Source organism: Gopherus flavomarginatus, chromosome 11 (genome assembly GCF_025201925.1).
Source record: "Gopherus flavomarginatus isolate rGopFla2 chromosome 11, rGopFla2.mat.asm, whole genome shotgun sequence".
In the NCBI taxonomy this organism is placed as follows: domain Eukaryota; kingdom Metazoa; phylum Chordata; order Testudines; family Testudinidae; genus Gopherus; species Gopherus flavomarginatus.
Genome location: NC_066627.1, coordinates 17,904,606 through 17,914,571, shown reverse-complemented (window position 1 = coordinate 17,914,571; position 9,966 = coordinate 17,904,606). Strand labels below are relative to the sequence as shown.

The following is a 9,966-nucleotide window of genomic DNA, read 5'->3' as shown; positions in this document are numbered from 1 at the left end:
ACTGAGCTCTTGAAGATTCTCTCTGTGAAGCATTTTCTCCGCTTATGAATCACTTTTGTGACTCTGTTCTGCACCCTCCCCAAAACCAGATGCAATATTCTGGTATTGGTCTCACCTGTGTTGCATTCAGAGATAGTATCTCCTTCCTACCCCTAATCACTATTTCCCTGTTTATATATCCCTTGGGTTCCTTTCAAAATCCTACTATTAAGCCTCTCCTATCTTTAATTAACTATTTTTCCTCAGACAGAAGCAGACTTTTTTTTATTTTTAAAGTGATCTACTCTGAAGAGTCAGTGTGTAAGAATGGCTGCTTCTTATTCCACACACGTTCTCCTTGCATGTGTCTAGACTCTGAGTTCCTACACTTAGGGAGAAAAATAATGTTACCCACAGTTTAACAGGTCTGTTAAATCAGAGAAGGCCCTGTGGTGAGCAGAGGGCTCTTCTGGTGAGTAGACTACTCCTCTTACCTCCCAGCACCTCATCCTGTGGTGAGCAGGGGTAGGATGACTTGGGTTTAATGAATCAGGGTTCTCCTGAAGTGAGGCTGAGGACACTGTGTTAGTAAGAAAAGCCCCAAACAAAGTGTGCTTCTTAATGTGGATTGAAAATAGATTTAATATCAATAAGTTAAAGGGAAGCTGAACAAAATGTAATTATTATTAGCGCTCTTCAATTTGCAGGTATAGTTTAAGGACACGGAATGGAGCAGCAGAACCTCACCAGTACAGTGACTGAATTTGTTCTCTTGGGCCTCACCCAGAATCAGCAGCTGAAGTATTTTCTCTTCATGGTCTTCTTCGTAGTCTATGTGACCACCTGATTGGGAAACTTCACCATCATCATCATGGTGATCGCTGACCACCAACTCCACACCCTCATTTACTTCCTGTTGCCAACCTGGCTTTTAATGTCAATGCTCCCCACCTGCATTCAGGTCTCCTTTTCCAGCATAAAACAGTCTCCTTTGAGAGTGCATCCTCCAGATGTTCTTCTTCCACTTCATTGGGGGTGCAAAGGTGTTTTTTCTTGTGGGGATGGCCATTGATCGGTACGTGGCCATCTATAAACCACTGAGATATTTGATTATCATGAACTGGGGCATGTGCACGGGGCTAGTGGTACTGGCATGGCTGGGTGGATTGGTTCACTCTGCTGTTCAAATTGGACTTCTCCTCCAGTTACCTTTCTGTGGGCCTAACATCCTGGACAATTTTTACTGTGATGTCCCACAAGTCATCAAACTGTCCTGCACCGACACCTACTTGATTGAACTGCAGATGGTCTTCAGTGGTGGAGTGCTCCTCATCGTACTATTTATCAGTCTGCTGATTTCCTACACCATCATATTAGTCAAGATCAGGACACATGTCACAGAAGGAAAACACAAGGCTCTGTCCACCTGTGGAGCCCAGATCTTGGTTGTGAGCTTAATATTCATTCCTGGCATCTTCATCTATGCTCGGCCCTTTAAGAAGTTCACCCTGGACAAGGCGGCCTCAGTCTTTTTCACGGTCATCTCCCAAATGTTGAACCCAATGATCTACACATTGAGAAATGCAGAGATGAAAATGGCCATCAAGAGGCTGATGAGCAGAATGCTGTTGTCATGGAAGAAATGAAGGACATCGGTTATCTTTGAATGATCATTTCTATTAGAAACCGGACCTCAACACATCAAAGGGCAGATGTACATGCCATGTGAAATGTGCGTTCCATCAAAGAGAACACATACTACATACTCACGAGAAATTGTGTTAATGAATAAATTATACACCCAGGGTCACAAATCTCCATTGAAGTTCATGGGGCCAACTTGTTTAGATCAGCGTACCTCCATTGGAGTCAATGGGCCAGGTCTCAGGCTTGTTTAAATCTTTATAGATCCATTGGCATCAGTGGCTAAGATCCCCAACTGCTGTACACAGATCCACTGGAGTCAGCGGGCCAGATCCCCAGCTGATGCAAAACAATGTTGCTCACAAACAGCTGATTTTCTGACTCTGAAATTTTTTGGTTAAAAAAAATATTCTACAAATGCTTTCAATTCCTGAAACAAATCATTTCTTCTCAAAAGGAGCAATATGCAATTTCATATATGTTGAAAAAATTATGTCCTTAATTAGCATAAATATTATTTTATAATGTATTACAGGAGAGGAATATGGTATTCTAATATTGTATGGTTTAGACCTTTTTACTCATACACATTCGCAGCTTACTTGTATTTTCCGTATGACTAGTTATCAGTATGAGTTAACAAAATTCAGTCTTTATTTTCATAGAAGATAAGAGTTAATTCTTTTATATGTTTCCATTTCTATTTCTAGCTTTACAGGTTAAACTACAGGTCTTTGGTTGTTTTGTTTTGTTTTTTCCCTAATCTTGACTTTTACTGAGGTAATCAATAATTTTTTGATGGAATGTTGTTATTGTTAAAGTGGCTTTTTTGGACACTTTGAAAATGAAGTGAAAAATGTTATCATACATTATCCAGAGAGGCGGGGGGTGGGGAGTAGGTTTTTCTTCCTTCTTTTCTCCTCCTCTGTTAACATTTTCCTTAGAAAATCAGAAGAAAGTAAAAAAGAGAGAACAGGGATAGAAGTAGGAAAAAAAATGAAAAACCCAAAAAACCCATCATTTTTAGATAAAAATGCTATTAATATTTATTTTAAAATACAAGTTCTTTACAACACCTGAAATGAAAAATGGCTTTGAAATTGTTCAATAATTTTGTGAAATATTTTATTTCTTTCCCAATCAACTTTATTTTTACAACTTTGCAGTAGTAAACTGCTGATCGGCTGTGAAATCTGGCTAAATAATACCCAACCAATCTCCCACCCAACTGCCTCAGAGCAGTAGGACAGTGGGTGGATGTTACTTCCAGCTGGAACAGCAAAAGAATAGAGAACTCATATGTAACCTATGTCACCTGTGCAAAACCATTGATGACAGTAGAAGGGAACAGGAGACGCTGAGGGCAGAACGATGAGAAATGGCATTGAAGTGAAGTCACTGAGGGCTGGGTGTGAAGGAGATGGGGATACAGAGGGGTCACTGAGGGCAGTATTACAGTGGTGGAAATCATCCAGGTAACCTGAGAGAGAAAGAAAGAAAGAAGCAGGAATACAAATATGGCTACTTCCATGGCCATGAGATCAACAGATTTGGGTTGTGTTGGGGAAAATGGTAAGCCAATTCCAAAATCCAGGGATATTTGCTGGAAATGAGTTGCCCCCAAACCCAACATAGTGGAATTCTATTCTGTAATCAATTAGAGCAGATAGGTCCATTTATTCTAACCTACAGTCCAGAATTTTAAGGTATTTAGTGACCTAGAATCATTTTCAATACCATCTTTGTAATCATTGGGGATTAGACACCCATGTGCTTTTGAAAATCCCACTAGAGGCCTACATAGCTTTCAAAATCTGGCCCCGATTCTCTAATGCCTTCTGCTACTGCCAACATGCACCCAGACATTGGTTCAAGGTGCTGCTCTTAGTCATTGGATGAATAGCTTAGCCTACACATGCAACAATGGCCAGGAGAAATCCCCTCATTGCTGTCCCTGACATGGCTGGCAAAACCAGGGAGAAGAACATTCTAGCAGAAATGTTGATCCCTGGTCCCTCACTCACACCATATGTTCCCATAGAATCATAGATTATTAGGGACCTAAAGAGATCATCTGGTTCAACCCACCGCTCAAAGCAGGCCCAATCCCCAAGCGGCCCCCTCAAGGATTGAGCTCACATCCCTGACTTTAGCAAACCAATGCTCAAACCACTGAGCTATCCCTCCCTCGTCTGCCTCTTCAGCTAGAATGTCGAAATTCTTGGACACTGAGTGTCCGTTGACAGTTAAGTTCAAAAGGAGACCGAATTTGAACTTTGACCTTTCAGTCAGAGCTAACCAACAGATGATCAGGATCTTCAGCCGTGTTCTTGGCTCAAATGTGTTAAAGTTGACAAGAGGGACTTGGCATGAGCATGCCTGATTGTTCTAATCACTGCACCTCACTCCTCTCCTAGAACTGCCATACAACCCACAAGTCCCCATTCCTATCTCTGGCTCTGACCCCTGGAGCAGACTGATGTCTCAGTGCCAAAAGCAGCACCCATGAGTGCTGGGATTTCCGCTGCTTTGGAGGTGAGACAAAGGCCCAGTTCATCCGCAGTGTCCTGAAAATAGTCCTTGTATCAGCTCCAGACAACTCTGAAGAGTTTCAAAGCCTGATGAGTTTGGATAGCTAAAAATAAACATGAAATAAACAAATAAAATAAACAAATGAAACACTTCAGGAACTTATTAATCATTCCCCTTGGGACTGGCTCCCCAAATCTCTGGGGAAGCAAGTTCTTGATCAAGCCCTGTAAAGCTCAGAGGGATTTCAGAAAGTCTTTGATCGCAGTGCCTGGGCAGATATTGTACATGTAAAAGATTTCTGGGGATGTGCCATTTTTGGAATCAAATTCCACTTCCCCTGTCAGTGGGCAATGAACATGTCTGAGATGTGACTTCCTCTGGCTATCCTCAGTCATTTGGAGGCAGCCCGCTCTGAGATCACTGACACAGCAGTCTGTGTGAGGTAATTACTTTCATTGCACAAAAGCTGCCATTTACTACTAGCAGGGATAGGCATTGTGATTGCAGGGCGGGGGGTGGGGGAGGTGGGTGGGCAACTTTTCTGATATTGGCTTGGATTTTTAGAGGCTCTTATGTGAATTATGAGGAGTGAACAGACTCTTTTAGTACAACTGTCTGAGACCTTCATGAGACTAGCTCTGTCTGAACAAGCTTGTCCTATGGCAGTGGCTCTATGCTGCTCTGATGTGAAAGACATTTCCTCTGAGGCAGGTTGGAACTTAAAAGTTACAACTGAAAAAAGCCCAGGGAAATGCCCTGATCTGTGGATATAATTTCAGTGAGATTCCCTGCACCTATTCTCCTTTGAAACTCCCAGATGGGAATGAGACATGAATAAGGCCAAAAAGCATCCGTAGTAGGGCAGAAATTGAATCCAGCTCCTCAGAATCCAAGAGCCATGAGTTATCCACAAATACATTTTCCCTCATCATGAGCAGCAACAGAACACTGCGCTTTAATGGTGAGATATTTAGGGCTGGTTGACATTTTTGGCAAAAACAAGCAAGTAAAACAGCCCCAGAAATTTGAGCCATTCCACAAAACCAAACTTTCATCTGGAAAAATCTCTTTTCTCTCTTTTTTAATGGAATGCTTAATTTCTTCCTTTTTCATATGTAAATAAAATAATAGAAATTGTCATCCTACTACATACACATCATTTTCTCACATATTTCTCACATATTTTAATTCAACATTTTTTGTTGGAAAAAAGTAATTTTTTTCAATGACCTCAAAAGATTTTCAAAACAGTTAATGAGAGTTCAGCATCCATTATTCCATAGTAATTCTGAATATTTCACTCTAGATGCACACTTGGAAACATTTATGAGTTCACACTTTTTTAATATGAGTGTCTAAAGTTCAGCACCAGAATCCGTAGGGACCTTAATAAAGCAAGGGCATTTTTCAGAGATGTTGAGCACATGGTAGTCCTGCTCAAGTAAACTAGACAAAATTCCGTCTCTTCTTGGAGCCATTTGAAGAGGCCAAAGACCAACATCATGTTAAGGTGGGTTACAGGTGTTCGGTACCTCTGATATCAAGACCAGGAATTGGGCAACAGAATCCCATGAATCAGTGGTTCACAAATTTTCCATTGCAATTCTCCTCCCATCTTGTGAGGATCTAACTAGGTTCCCCCTCCGATTTAACATCTATGATCCCCAAGACGAGAGACCCTGGATTCTGAGAATTGCCGCCTAAATGCACTCCCTGCAAATCCACTTGCTTCCCAAACCAGAACCTCTAGGCCCAGCCAGGAATCTGTGGACAATGGGTGGTGTGCCCCATCAGGACTTCAGGAAGATGAATGGATATGGTGGTTAGTATGAGGCTTGTTTGGGTGTGCAGATCGCTCCTATTCACTGGTGGAGATCGTAGTGTCTACTGAAGCAGTTACTGAACACTGCGGCTGAGGATAGATATATAGAATTTAGCAAACAAAAGAAATTCATAATCAAATGTGTTTCTTAAGGTTCAGTTAATGCTCATTTCATGTCAGTAACATGTAGTGGGATTACATAATGATTATTATCATCACTCTTCCCTCTTCAGGAGCATTTTGAGGTTCATAAATGGAGCAGGAGAACCTCACCACCACAGTGACAGAATTTGTCCTCTTGGGCCTCACCCAAAGTCTTGAGCTGCAGTGATTCCTCTTCATCATCTTCTCCACTGTCTACCTGACAACCTGGCTGGGAAACTTCACCATCATCATAACTGTGATCACCGAGCACCACCTCCACACCCCCATGTACTTCCTGCTGGCCAACCTAGCTTTCTTGGATGTTGGCGACTCATCAGTAAATGCTCCAAAATTTCTGACGGATCTCCTCAGCCAGTGTAAAACCATCTCATTTAATGAGTGTTTCCTGCAGATGTTCTTCTTCCACTTCATCGCCGGAGCAATGTCATTATGCCTTGTGGGGATAGCAGTCGATCGGTACTTGGCCATCTAAAAACCACTGCGGTACTTGACAATCATGAACCCTGGTGTGCTCATGGGGATAGTGGTACTGGCATGGCTGGGTGGATTGGCTCACTCTGCTGTTCAGATTGGACTGCTCCTCCAGTTACCATTCTGTGGGCCAAATGTCCTGGACAATTTCTACTGTGATGTTCCACAGGTCATCAAACTGGCTTGTACTGAGACTCACCTGGTCGAACTGCAGATGGTCTTCAATGGTGGAGTGCTACTTGTAATGATATTCATCATTCTGCTTATTTCCTATGCCATCATCTTATTCAAGATAAGGACATACCTCACAGAAGGGAAACACAAGGCTCTGTCAACCTGTGGAATCCAGATTACTGTGGTGTGTTTAATATTCACACCCTGCATCTTCATCTATGCTCAACCTTTCCAGAAGTTCACCGTGGACAAGGTGGCCTCAGTCATTTATACTGTAATCACCCCAATGCTGAACCCGATGATCTACACGCTGAAGAATGCTGAGATGAAGAAGGCCATCAGGAGACTGATGAGGAGAGTGCTGTGCTCAAGGAGGGAAATAAATACATAATTTATCTTTCAATGTCAATTTGTATTGAAAAACTGAATTCAGCATAACAGAGAGCAGATGTGTGGGGTATGTGAAATGTTTTGTGCAGTCATACAGTGCACTCATAAGAAACTGTGCTCACAAATGAGTGATAGACTGAGGGCCAGAATCTTCATAAAGGGATGAAAAGCAATCGGTTTAAATAAGATATGACTCCATCCGGGTAAATGGACCAGATCCCCAGCTAGAGGAAATGGGGGCATCTCCCTAAATTGTGTCCACCAGCTTAGACTTTGACACTAAAACTTGATGGTCGAAATTATTCCAAGAATGATTTTGACCAATGAGGAATCCATGAGGAATCAATATCTCTTTGAGAAAAGAGCTGTTCAGTATACTAAGTGTCGTAACTAATGTACTGGTTGTGGTGAGGAAATTACTGTAGAATAGTGCAAGAAGTGATTAGGAACAATCTTTTACTTTATGGCTTATATTTTTATCCCTTATACATATACAACTCTTACCTGTAATTATCATGTGACTTTCCATCAAAGTAATTTAAGAATGATCAAATCTTACTTTCCCAAGGAATTGATTTTAATTTTCATACATGCTATTTCTGTTTCTATCTCTAACTTCACAGGTAAAAAGACAAAAACAAACAAAACACAACTTGGACTTGCTTGTCTTTTCTGTTAATCCTTATATAGAGCGCAGTAACGGATAGAGTTGGGAAACATTTTGAAGGATTTTTTTAAAGTGTCTGTTTCATTGATAATGTATAAATAATATTAAAAAAAGTTTCCGTATATATTCCAGATTTTTGCTGTCAAGGGGAAAATAAGATATTGATGTTTCCATGTTTACTTAGAAAGAAAGAAAGAAAGAAAGAAAGAAAGAAAGAAAGAAAGAAAGAAAGAAAGAAAGAGAAAAATTGGTGGATATTTTGTTATAAAGGAAACAATTATGAAATTTTCCAATAAGAGAAAAGCAGAGGTTTTTTTTCAAAATATAAATAATTTTGTAAACTTTCAAATAATATTGTGCTTCTTTTTTCTTTCTCAAAAAGTTCTATATTCTCAAAATTAAAGAGCTAAAGAAGCTGTTCTACAGTTACAATTATTTAGATCAAACTGGGCACCTGTTCCACAACAGATCTACTCTTCCTGTGTATCAGAACCTGAGTTTGAGACCCAGAAATGAATTATAACGATCTATACTCCTGTTAAGACCTCCAATACAAACACTGCTCTGCAACAACAGCTTCACACTATTTCTAGAGAGAAAAGGTAGGTGATGTAATATCTTTTCTTATGCCACCTTCTGTTGGTGAAAGAAACACGCTTTCATGCTTACACAAAGCTCTTCTTCTGATCTGGGAAACTTACTCAGAGTGTCACAGCTAAATAGAAGATGGAAGAGATAGTATAGCATCTAGAGTTAGCACATATTTCAAGGGATCATTCAAGATGAAGTGGTTCATTAACAATGCTCCAGTCATAGGGAGGAAAGAAAGTGGGGGGAATACTAAATGCCCAAATAGCAACTATGTGGGTGAAACCAGACAATCACAACTCTCTCCAATGAACTCACACAGGAAAACGATAATGGCCCAAAACACCTCATCACAAGGTGAACACTTTTCATTAAGTGATCACTCTAAATCTGACCTGTCAGTCCTCATGCGCAAAGGAAACCTGCACAACACCGGGTAAGCTCAAAAGGTTGTCTCTCTTGCCAACAGATGTGTCAAGTAAAAGATATTATCTCCCCCACCTTGATTCTCCAGTATCCTCAGACCGACACAGTTACTGCATACACGCTATTTCTGACAGTAATATCTTTAGAACAGAACTGTCAATCAATATCAAATTAATCACATCTATATATAATGAATGAAGTCAACAAGAACATAAAAAATTAAGGATTTGGTATTCAACTGAGGTCAGTGAGGTCAGCATGTGACCGGGATGGAGACTACTGAGAGGCACTGAGGGCAAGGTGTCAAGGAGATGGGTTTCCACAGGGGTCCGCAGTGAGGGCAGCTTTTCAGTGATGGAAACCATCTAGGTAACCCGAGAAAGACAGAGTGAGAGAGGCTGGGAGAAAAATATAATCGCTTCTATGCCCATGCAATCAGCGGACTTGGGTTGTGTTGGGGAAAATGGTAAGTGATTGATCTGCTCCCAACCCAATAGATCAGAATTCTCGTCTCTTGCAAGCCGGCCCAGGTGGGTCTTTTCAGTTCTGTTCAAGGCGTAAGGGCAAGATTTTTAAAGGTATTTAGGGGGCCCAGTGGAATGTCCAAAAGCACCTAGATGCCTTTGTACTCAATGGGGTTAGGCACTCAGGTGCATTTGGAAATCCCGTTAAGTGCCTAAATATCTTTTAAAATCTGGTGCTAATTCTCTGAATGCTGCTGCTGCCTACGCACATCTGGACATCTGTCTAATGTGCTGCTCAGTCCCCCCACAAGTAACAAGGGATCCACTCCCTGTTTTCCTCACATGACTGGCACATTTGGGAGAAGATCATACTAGTGGAGATGTTGGTCACAGGTCCCTCACTGACGCCATACATTCCCATGCTCCTGTTGAGCTGGAATGTTGAAATTCTTGGACACTGATTGTCCATTGACTGCTCAGTGCAAAAGGGGACCAAATTTGAACTTTGACCTTTCAGGCAGTGCTCACCAAAGGTAATCCGGATCATCAGCCTTGCTCGTAGTTCAAGTATATTAAAGAGGGCTTGACGGACTTGGCATGACCATGCCTGCTTGTTCTAACCACTACACCTCACACCCCTCCTA

General features: G+C 41.3%; 2 pseudogenes; both read left to right on the top strand.

The window, feature by feature from the left end:
• Positions 1-706: 706 nt before the first annotated feature.
• On the top strand, positions 707-1,625 carry LOC127031266 (olfactory receptor 4D1-like; annotated as a pseudogene).
• Positions 1,626-6,230: 4,605 nt separating this feature from the next.
• On the top strand, positions 6,231-7,178 carry LOC127031191 (olfactory receptor 4D9-like; annotated as a pseudogene).
• Positions 7,179-9,966: the final 2,788 nt, after the last annotated feature.